The following is an 8943-nucleotide window of genomic DNA, read 5'->3' as shown; positions in this document are numbered from 1 at the left end:
GGGTTTTAAAGGAGAATTATTATATGCTGTTCAAGTAGAACTTTCTGAGGATAAAGACTGTACAAAAGGGGTGACCTTTTTTATAATATTACAGGAAAAGGTTATTGCGTTAGAATGTATGGTCTTCTTTATAAAGTACCAAGTGGTACATTTCGGTATTGCTCTTAATCTCGTCCCCATTGTACCTTGGGGATACTTAAAAACAGCAACCGTTATATATTAACTATTGCTAAGGAGTGGGTGCTGCATTATAAAATTATTTTGTAATTAGATATTATAAAAAGTTAATGGAAATTGAAAGCACTGTATTCAGCTAGTCTTTAATACCTATAATTTTGTATAATATTCTCTTCATATATAAATATATATATATATATGGAACTATCAAGCTATTTATTTAAATAATAGATGATAACCAAGAATCTTCTTTTCTTGACAGGTAGATATATTATTAAAGCCAACTTGACAAAACGAGAGAGTCCACAGATTGAAATTCTTAGGAGGCTACTATAAATTTATAGCTTTTCCAAAGGGTACCATTGATGCTTTCTTTCAATTTTATTTTAAAAGATTTAGCTAACACAAATCAATCTTTATAACAAATTAAATAATACACTTTAACCAATATATCATAAAGTAACTTCTTGACATAGAAACTTTTATTTAGTAGGAAACTAGCAAAGACAAACTACTAACCTACTATTAAAAAAAAGTTAAAGATAACATAAATAGGCAAATGCTAACGTAAGGCAATTAATAGATTATAGTCTTTTAACAAATTCTCTCCAGCTACTATTTCTATGGAAGAGATGTAAAGGTGTTATAAAGTAGGCTGTTTCTAAATATAATAAATTTAGCAAGGCACACTAAGAGGGTATATATACTTGTATACTAAGACCAAAAGGTAGTAGCTGTACAATTGAACCTGCAATCCTTTACTAAGGCATTACGCGTTCCTCTTAAAAAAATATCCTTTAGTCGCAAACAGAGTAAAAAAACATTCCTCGGGTTATAAATAGCCTTTAAAACTTTTACAGACACAACGTAGTTTACCACATATATAGGTCATCACAAAGACCATGACTTGGGGGCCATGGATAGATATAAAAAAGTAACGGATATACGTTTACGCCAAATAATTTAAGAACATCCAGAGTGGTTTCAAAGTTTATACTTTATAGTTATTAATGAGGTTTGCGGTTCTCGGTAAGTCGACTGCAAGTAGTTGTCCGTACATTTAAAAAGTAACATTTTCTGATCCGCTAGGGGCTTTTATTTACTACAAATTTGTATACTTGGCACAACCTGCCACATCAATAAGGTCAGCTGCTTTATAAAGTTAAGATAAATCTGCGCGGTGTTTTGGGTTTAAAATCCATTATCATTATAGTCATATAGCTTGTGCTCGTATATTAAAAAGTTAAGCTTATTAGATATTTCAAACAGTGAGAGTTCGAAATTGACGGGTGCTTTAAGTAGCGAAAACGAGAGTGAGACCGAAAACCAAGCAGTTGAAAACGGAACGCAGGTGATTCAGCGACACTGAAGGTTTCGTAACATTGCTTAGCCTGTTGTATTAAATATTAGTGAACTTTATGTATTTACCGCAAAGACTGGTATGAAGTAAATGTGTCCGAAATTTTCGCGACATTCGCGACGGACCTTTCAAAACACATTGCGGTAACTTATTGTTGGATGGAGTAGGCAGTAGTCTGAAAGGGAAAGGATCTTTATTGAAATTTGTAACACAAATATTCTCGAAGTGATCGCACTCCACACAAACTAGGAAATTCCGGAAGCTGGCTAAACAGAAATATTGGCACTCACTGATTAATTTTATACTTATTGGAGCGTTGGACGACAGTGATTATCAAGTTTTATTGCCTGAACGACATAGTCGACCGGCTTATTTTTCCATTATGAGTGGAAGCAGGATACCTTCAACTGAAAAAGTACTTCGTTTATCTGACTACAAAAGGATATGGGGAGCTAGAAAACCATTGACAAAATCGCAGCCATAATAAAGATTTCGATTTGTTTAATAAAACATTTTTTAGTTCTCCCCCTTCAGGAGCAGGTGTACCTTTAAAATGCTTACGAGAAACGAGCCGGGAGAATATGTCCTTCCTATAAGAATTCTTGTGAACTGTAACGCCAATTCACTTTAGTACTAGTCTTACAAGGATGTACATTAAAATCTAGAGCCTGCTGGCATTGTGAAAAGATCGACATAGGCCTTATTAAGCACAGACGAAAGTGTAACAACTGACCGTTATTATGCTTTTTTGAGTTAGCTGAAGACTTATATACTTATTATAAATTCACAATGGCCGGAGAATGCAATCAAAAAAAAGAAAAAAAAATTTAAAAGTGGGAACAATACTTAAATTTGTTCGCATGTTCCGAGCTAAAACCAGGTAAACCTCCAGGGACTTTGATTTCTATGTAGTGAAAATGAAACGTAAAAGATCTTTATTCATAGTATCGTGTGATGTACCATAATGAATTTTATACATAAACTTAATTTGCTCTTCGGTTTTGCTAAAATTTATCTGATTTTCTTGGTTTTAGCCTCCGTTATGTTCGCTACATATTTTTTGCCTTATCATATATGTAGTGTGTACGTGATAGCAATTCACCCAAATCTTTCTGGTTGTGAGCCTCATTGCGTTTGTTTAATTTTTTTTTTAGCTTTGTAGAATCATATATTTCGCATTTTTATAATTAAATTATCGAATGTGGTGTTTCAATTTCTGCAATCTGCAAAACTATATATATATATACATAGCATCGTCGAGGCTCAAATTTAGTCTTAAGTGAGCAATTTGTATCTTGTTCGTGTGTTAATCTAACAAAGACCATTTCTCTTCGTCCCTCTAGAAGTATCCCGTTAGTTAATGTATTTGTTACTGTTCATTCATGTAGTTTTAATTCACTCAATAACTCTTGACCTCTACGACACGCGAAGAGGGGGAACCATTGGTTTCTTGTCAATTGATCGGCAATATTGATTTACTCGTTTTCCTGGGGTGATTTGGTGGTTTAACTTTTTGGTGTTCAGGGCTTTATTATTTTCTCTATACCAATTGTTTTGTAGTACGCTTTCATATGTGCTGTTACAGTTGACCTCTACACTTTTGCTTTTGCAGGCTCGTTCAAAAATGTCTTAGTTTACGGTAGTAGAAGCACTGTGAATTTCGGTGCTTGCAATAAAGATTGGGACTTTTTAGTCTTCCCGAAAGCGTAAATGCATTCTGAACTTACGTCACAGGTTGCAAAGGTTATGAGAAAAAATTATGACAGTATACTCCCCGATATACCGAGTAAATTTACTATCTTGACGTAAAACATTCTGAACGAGCTATACAAACTGGTCGGGACATATCCGAAACCGTATCACCTCCAACTTTTGCAAGAAAGCTAGGTGTTATGTCTAGCTTCCCGTGAAGATAATATAACTATACAATAATACGCCAACAAGTTTAAAATATCTTGGCGAAGCAGTCATACAACCCTGCAGTGACGTCGAGCTAGAAAAGTCACTCCCAAAATTAGTCACCATATTCAAAGCAATAGTTATGACGTTTAAAATCGACCAATTAACTTACAAACAGCAGTTACAGAACAACACTTCATCATAACAATTATGTATACGTTGAATGAGTGATGCTAGAAGCGGAAAGTGGACTAAACAGAAACATACAAAACAGATATTACGAATTATGCAAACATAACTTTCTTAAACAGGAAACGCCTAGGGCACAGATATTCAAAAAAATCTTAGTAAGCAAACGAAACACCACTTATACTCTGCAAAAGTAAAAAAATAGAGCCACACCTTACACACATATGCCCTAAGTTTAATAATTTACATTTGTGGGATAACTGGACATATTGAAATCCTGTATGCATAGATAAAAAGGGCAATCGAAAATATTAAACTAATCCTCGGCACTGCGGCCTATCTCCACTATTTGAACGACAAATGACAACTTTGAAACTTATCACTTGGGCAATCTAGTTATACTAGGCAAAGATTGCTCCATACTCAACTCTCAATATAAACATAAACTAATAATAGTAGGTAAGTTAAATGCGAAATTATTTTTTGTAGAGACGAAAACAATTATATAAAGAGAACAGGTTTATTTGCAAAGCTGAGAAGAAGGTCTATAAAGCACAAGGTACTAGATACCGTTAACTCACAAAGCACTTTACACAAACTGCGAATTAAAATACCCAAAGAGCATTACATATACAGGCTTAGTAACCAAAACTTAAACCTATGCTTCTAATATGCAACCCTTCGCGACTAAACAATGCTAAATATGCTTTAAATGCAAAATTCATAAAAAACCAATGAGTTTGTGCGACTCACGAAGACCACAAACTTGAGCAATTACCTTCCATTGACATCGGGACAAAATGTCCACTCTTACGAGGGTTACAAGACGCAAAATCCAAACACATTCTATAAAGGTAAGATGAATTTTAAAGCAAGTTAACTGATTTGACCAGAAACTACAATATTAAAAACCTCAAGCTTAACAACAATACATTATCTGCCCTTCTGAGGCTCTTGAAGTAGGACTAAACAGGAAAGAAATCATTCTAAGCACCATATTAAAAAACCACCACAATTATATGCTATGCAAAAATGGCATGCAAATGCTATGTAACATGACCCGATACATTTTTAAACAGTTCAATCTTCCTGCCCTGCAGATTACTGGTGTGAAGCTATTCGAGATGCAGTATATAAACTTTTAACGAAATATAAGGCACAAACGAAGCATTATTAATAGTAGTTGTACTTTTGAATTATACGTTCATAAGCCAAACTTGTTATAAATTCTGTTTATACAGAAGTCGCTCGTCCACTAAGTTAAATAAAAGTTTTATCGAGAACGCTAGCAGGATTGATATTTTTATACGAAAAATACTAAAAATATTTAAAATTTTAACACAAAAACTATAAATAATAAAATTTAAATTTTGAACGCCAAAATACAGTACAAAAATAAGCAAAACGCCAAACAAAAGTTTCCTATAACCCGAATGTTGCTAAATTTAAATTAAGAATTTCAACCAATGATAAGATATTATGTTTGCTGAAAAAAATAACAGCAAACCGAATAATAAAAAATTTTCGCTAACATTAATAGATTACTAATTAAAAAAATTAATATTTTGTTAAAAATAGGTCACTTTACACATATATGGAAATACCATTTATCACATTTGTTTGATTTTTATATATATTTTGTAAATATACATTATTTACTATACATAATTCAGACACGCTACACTTATCCCTCAATAACTTTCATATTGTCATTTTATTATTCATAATTTTAATATAATTTGATAGACTATATGACGAAATTAACCTTAATTCATTTAGTCGGGTGCCATTAACTGTTAAAGGGTACACGAGACCGACGTTGAAGTACGCAAAAAGGATATTTAGAATCTCATCATGATCAATTAAAAAAGTTTTATAAAGAAATTACCCCGGTAATTATCTAAAAATTTAATGGTATTGTCCCTTTTTCGCTAACCATCTGGGTATAGAGAATTGAAAGAGTTTATTGAGTTCTCACGTTATACATGGCTTCAATTTTTTAGTAATAGCTTACAAATTTGTCAGTAGAGAGTCTGTTACCGACTATTACGGGAGTTTATAAATAATTAGCAGAGTAGGTGGCGCAATGCAGATCTCTTCCGCATGTGCGTTGACTGTTGTAAATAGTAGTTACAAATTGTAAATGTACATTTATATAAAGCATTATTTATTGGGTTATTGTTTATCACAAAAATTCTAAGGTCGAAGTCTACAGGGCACATCTAAACACGCTAGGCTACGTATCGAATTTTGAAAGGCTTATAAAGTTTGAAGTTCAACTTCTTGGTGGTCTTAGTCGCCCAATCTAAAAATGATATTTCGCGAAATGTTAGCATGGTCAGGGTTTCAGATATAAACCCGAACCCAGTGATCCGCTTCAAGAACTAGAGAACGGGGGAAGTTTGGTAAAGAAAGCAACTTTTGTGAGAATTTTATTTAACTTAGACGCATCCTGTAGATGGTAATAGATGCTTCTTGCCGCGTACAAATTTTATTTTTATGGAAGACGTGCACGCACTCACCAAGACCAGGAAGTATGCGCTGCACCGACGAAAAATGAACCTGCGACATTAATTTTACTCATCAATGCTAATTAATAACTTCAATGACAACTCCCAGTCCCGCTTGATAAATTGCGTAAACATCTTTAGTTAGTTTGTGTTAAAATTTGATACTTTAATAAATGATTTTTTGTCCCCTTAGGGCCACTTTCTGGCGTGGTGGGAAATCTAACAGTGCGCTATAAGAAATTACAATTTATATTTTAAAAATAACGAAAACTTACCCTGAAAATTATAGCCTATGACTTTTGGTGCATCTCTCGTGATCTAAACATTCCCTAAGGGTAAAGGTGACTAAAATAATATAAAATTTACCAATTACATGATGGTACTAATATTTACAATGTTGATATTATATATATTATTATCGTTCATATAATTATGACTTTGCTTCTTTTTTATTTTTTTAGCTATCCAGCTGTGTAAATTTAGCGCATCTGTTCCCTTTGTTAGCACAATAACTCGTTAAGCAAGTAAATCGGTAGATTTTTAAATAAAAGAAGCTTGTAGCAAGCCAGTGCTATAAATAATTAAGCTGAAACCGTCTACACCCCTTTTATTATAACTATTCTATTATACGCTTATAGAGTTGAAACTATTTATGATCCTTGTCATTAGTGTCAACTAAATGATCTTACAGCATACGATTTAGTTGACACCGAATTTAATTGATACATTTAAATTAATCACCTGTTTAATCTGTTAATTTTTTTGGAGCATATATATATAATTTTATTATTAAGCGCTGTCTTCCTTGACGTTGAAAGGCAGTTGATAAGTTTGGCATGAAAGTCTGCTGCACAAACTAAGCTCTTTATCCGTCCCTCATGGCCTTTATAACGCGCTGAAATCATTTCTGAATGGTTGGGTCTTTAGCGTACGCGTAGGAGAAACCCGGATGCCGCTTCGATCTCTGATACCAGGGGCCCCTCAAGGGTCATTGCTCTCACCCCTTTCATTTGCACGTTACATGAGCGACGTGCCCTTGCCGTCCGACCCTCACACAAGAATCGCCCTCTACTCTGATGATACGACCGTATATTCCCCTCCGAAGCCCCCCACCTTGCTATTCGAGCACCTACAGCGCTATCTTGACGCCCTTGCTGACTAGTGCCTTAACTGGAAGGTTACGATAAATGCGGTGAAGAACAAAAGTATACTAATTTCAAGGAAACGCGCCCCTTTGCTGGTGCCCTTAACCTTTAATGGCATGAATATTCCATGATGTTCTCAAGCGAAATACTTAGGAATCATCATCGACAAAAAAAATCCCTGGCGGCCTCACGCGAACTATATAGTGCCAAAGGTCAAGGCAGCGCCAAGGCGCTTTATCCTTTACTTTGCAGCAAGAGTAAACTTTCTATGCGAAAAAGACGGCAATTGTATTTGTCTTACATCTAGTCAATTTTGACATCCGCGTCTGCACACTGCGATAGCGTTGGCGCTTCAAGTGCGACAAAACAAATTTCCTCGTGTTCTGACAAAGCGCAGTGATTTGTGGAAATGATGCTCTGCACCGGGACCTTTAGCTGGGCCTTTTAAACCTCGACCTTTACGATAGGTTCACCAAGCACACTAATCCCCTGCTGATGATCGAACTTATTTACGAACCATGGGGCGGGGCACGTTGTCATAGCCCGCGGAACCTGTTAAGTGTTCGTTTTTTTTTTGTTAATGTAAAAAATAAGGACACCCTGAATGCTCCTTGTAATATATCTGCGATCACTCCGATTGAGAGCTCAAGTATTCGAATTTTTAACTCGATTGAAAACCAGGAACTGTTATTAATAAAATAAGTAAATAAATAATAGATCAGAGGGTTATTCTCTTTTAGGTCTGCTTTCTTGCCTGTAGTTGTTCGCTGAGTGTTTTTCTTTTGCTTGTTTACTAGCTACGGCCTAGCAATTTAAAGGAGGATTGCATAGGTCCGTTTCAAAGAAAAACCTCGTAAATACTGATTTGAAGAAAACTTTCAAGACAGACTTTAGTTAAAACCCCATAAATATTTCCGCAATTAGTATTCATGAATTTTTTAACTAGTTTAAAACTATTTAGCTTTGGGGTCATCTTATTTTAATAAAAAGTCACTATAAGGTAAGTAAATAATACTGCTAACTTCAATTAGACCAAGACCTTATTCAAAAGTATAATTAAAAACCACGAATTGTATCACGACAAAACTGAATTTGCGTTATTTTGATGACGACCATAATTTGAACGCTCAATAATCATCTCAGCTCTACTTCCTAAAATTTTTGAATGACAGAACAGTTATTCTCGGTGCTTTATTTATAAATACTAAAATTTTGTATGTACATTTTAAATGCTCAAAATTTAAACAAATTTGTTAGTTTGGTTGCTAATAGTTTTTTAAGAGTAAAAGCCATATGACTAGTGCTACAGAATCGTCGAACCTTGGTACCTACATCCTTTCGAAATTATGTTTTCATAAATAAAAAATATTTTTCTTTGTTTTGTTATGAGTAAAATATTTTTTTAAGATTATAATAATATACATATATTAAATTTTTTTTTTTCTCGATGCCAAGGATTTTCGAATTTTTTTTAAGAAAGTGTAAATAATACCAGCTTTTTTTTTTTATAGTACTAAGAATCCAATTTTTTTATCTTTAGTACTTATATATATATTTAAGTTAATTAATACTACTAATTTATATATTATAAAAACATTTTATTTTTAAATTACATCATAGAAAATTTAATTTCTGACCTCGTCCGCTATGTCTTAGCTCAAGA

This window comes from Zophobas morio, unplaced genomic scaffold (genome assembly GCF_036711695.1).
Source record: "Zophobas morio isolate AGI-343-1 ecotype UQ-CSIRO unplaced genomic scaffold, CSIRO_AGI_Zmor_V1 ptg000311l, whole genome shotgun sequence".
Lineage (NCBI taxonomy): Eukaryota > Metazoa > Arthropoda > Insecta > Coleoptera > Tenebrionidae > Zophobas > Zophobas morio.
The sequence above is the reverse complement of the archived record's forward strand: the minus strand, read 5'-3'. Positions refer to the sequence as shown.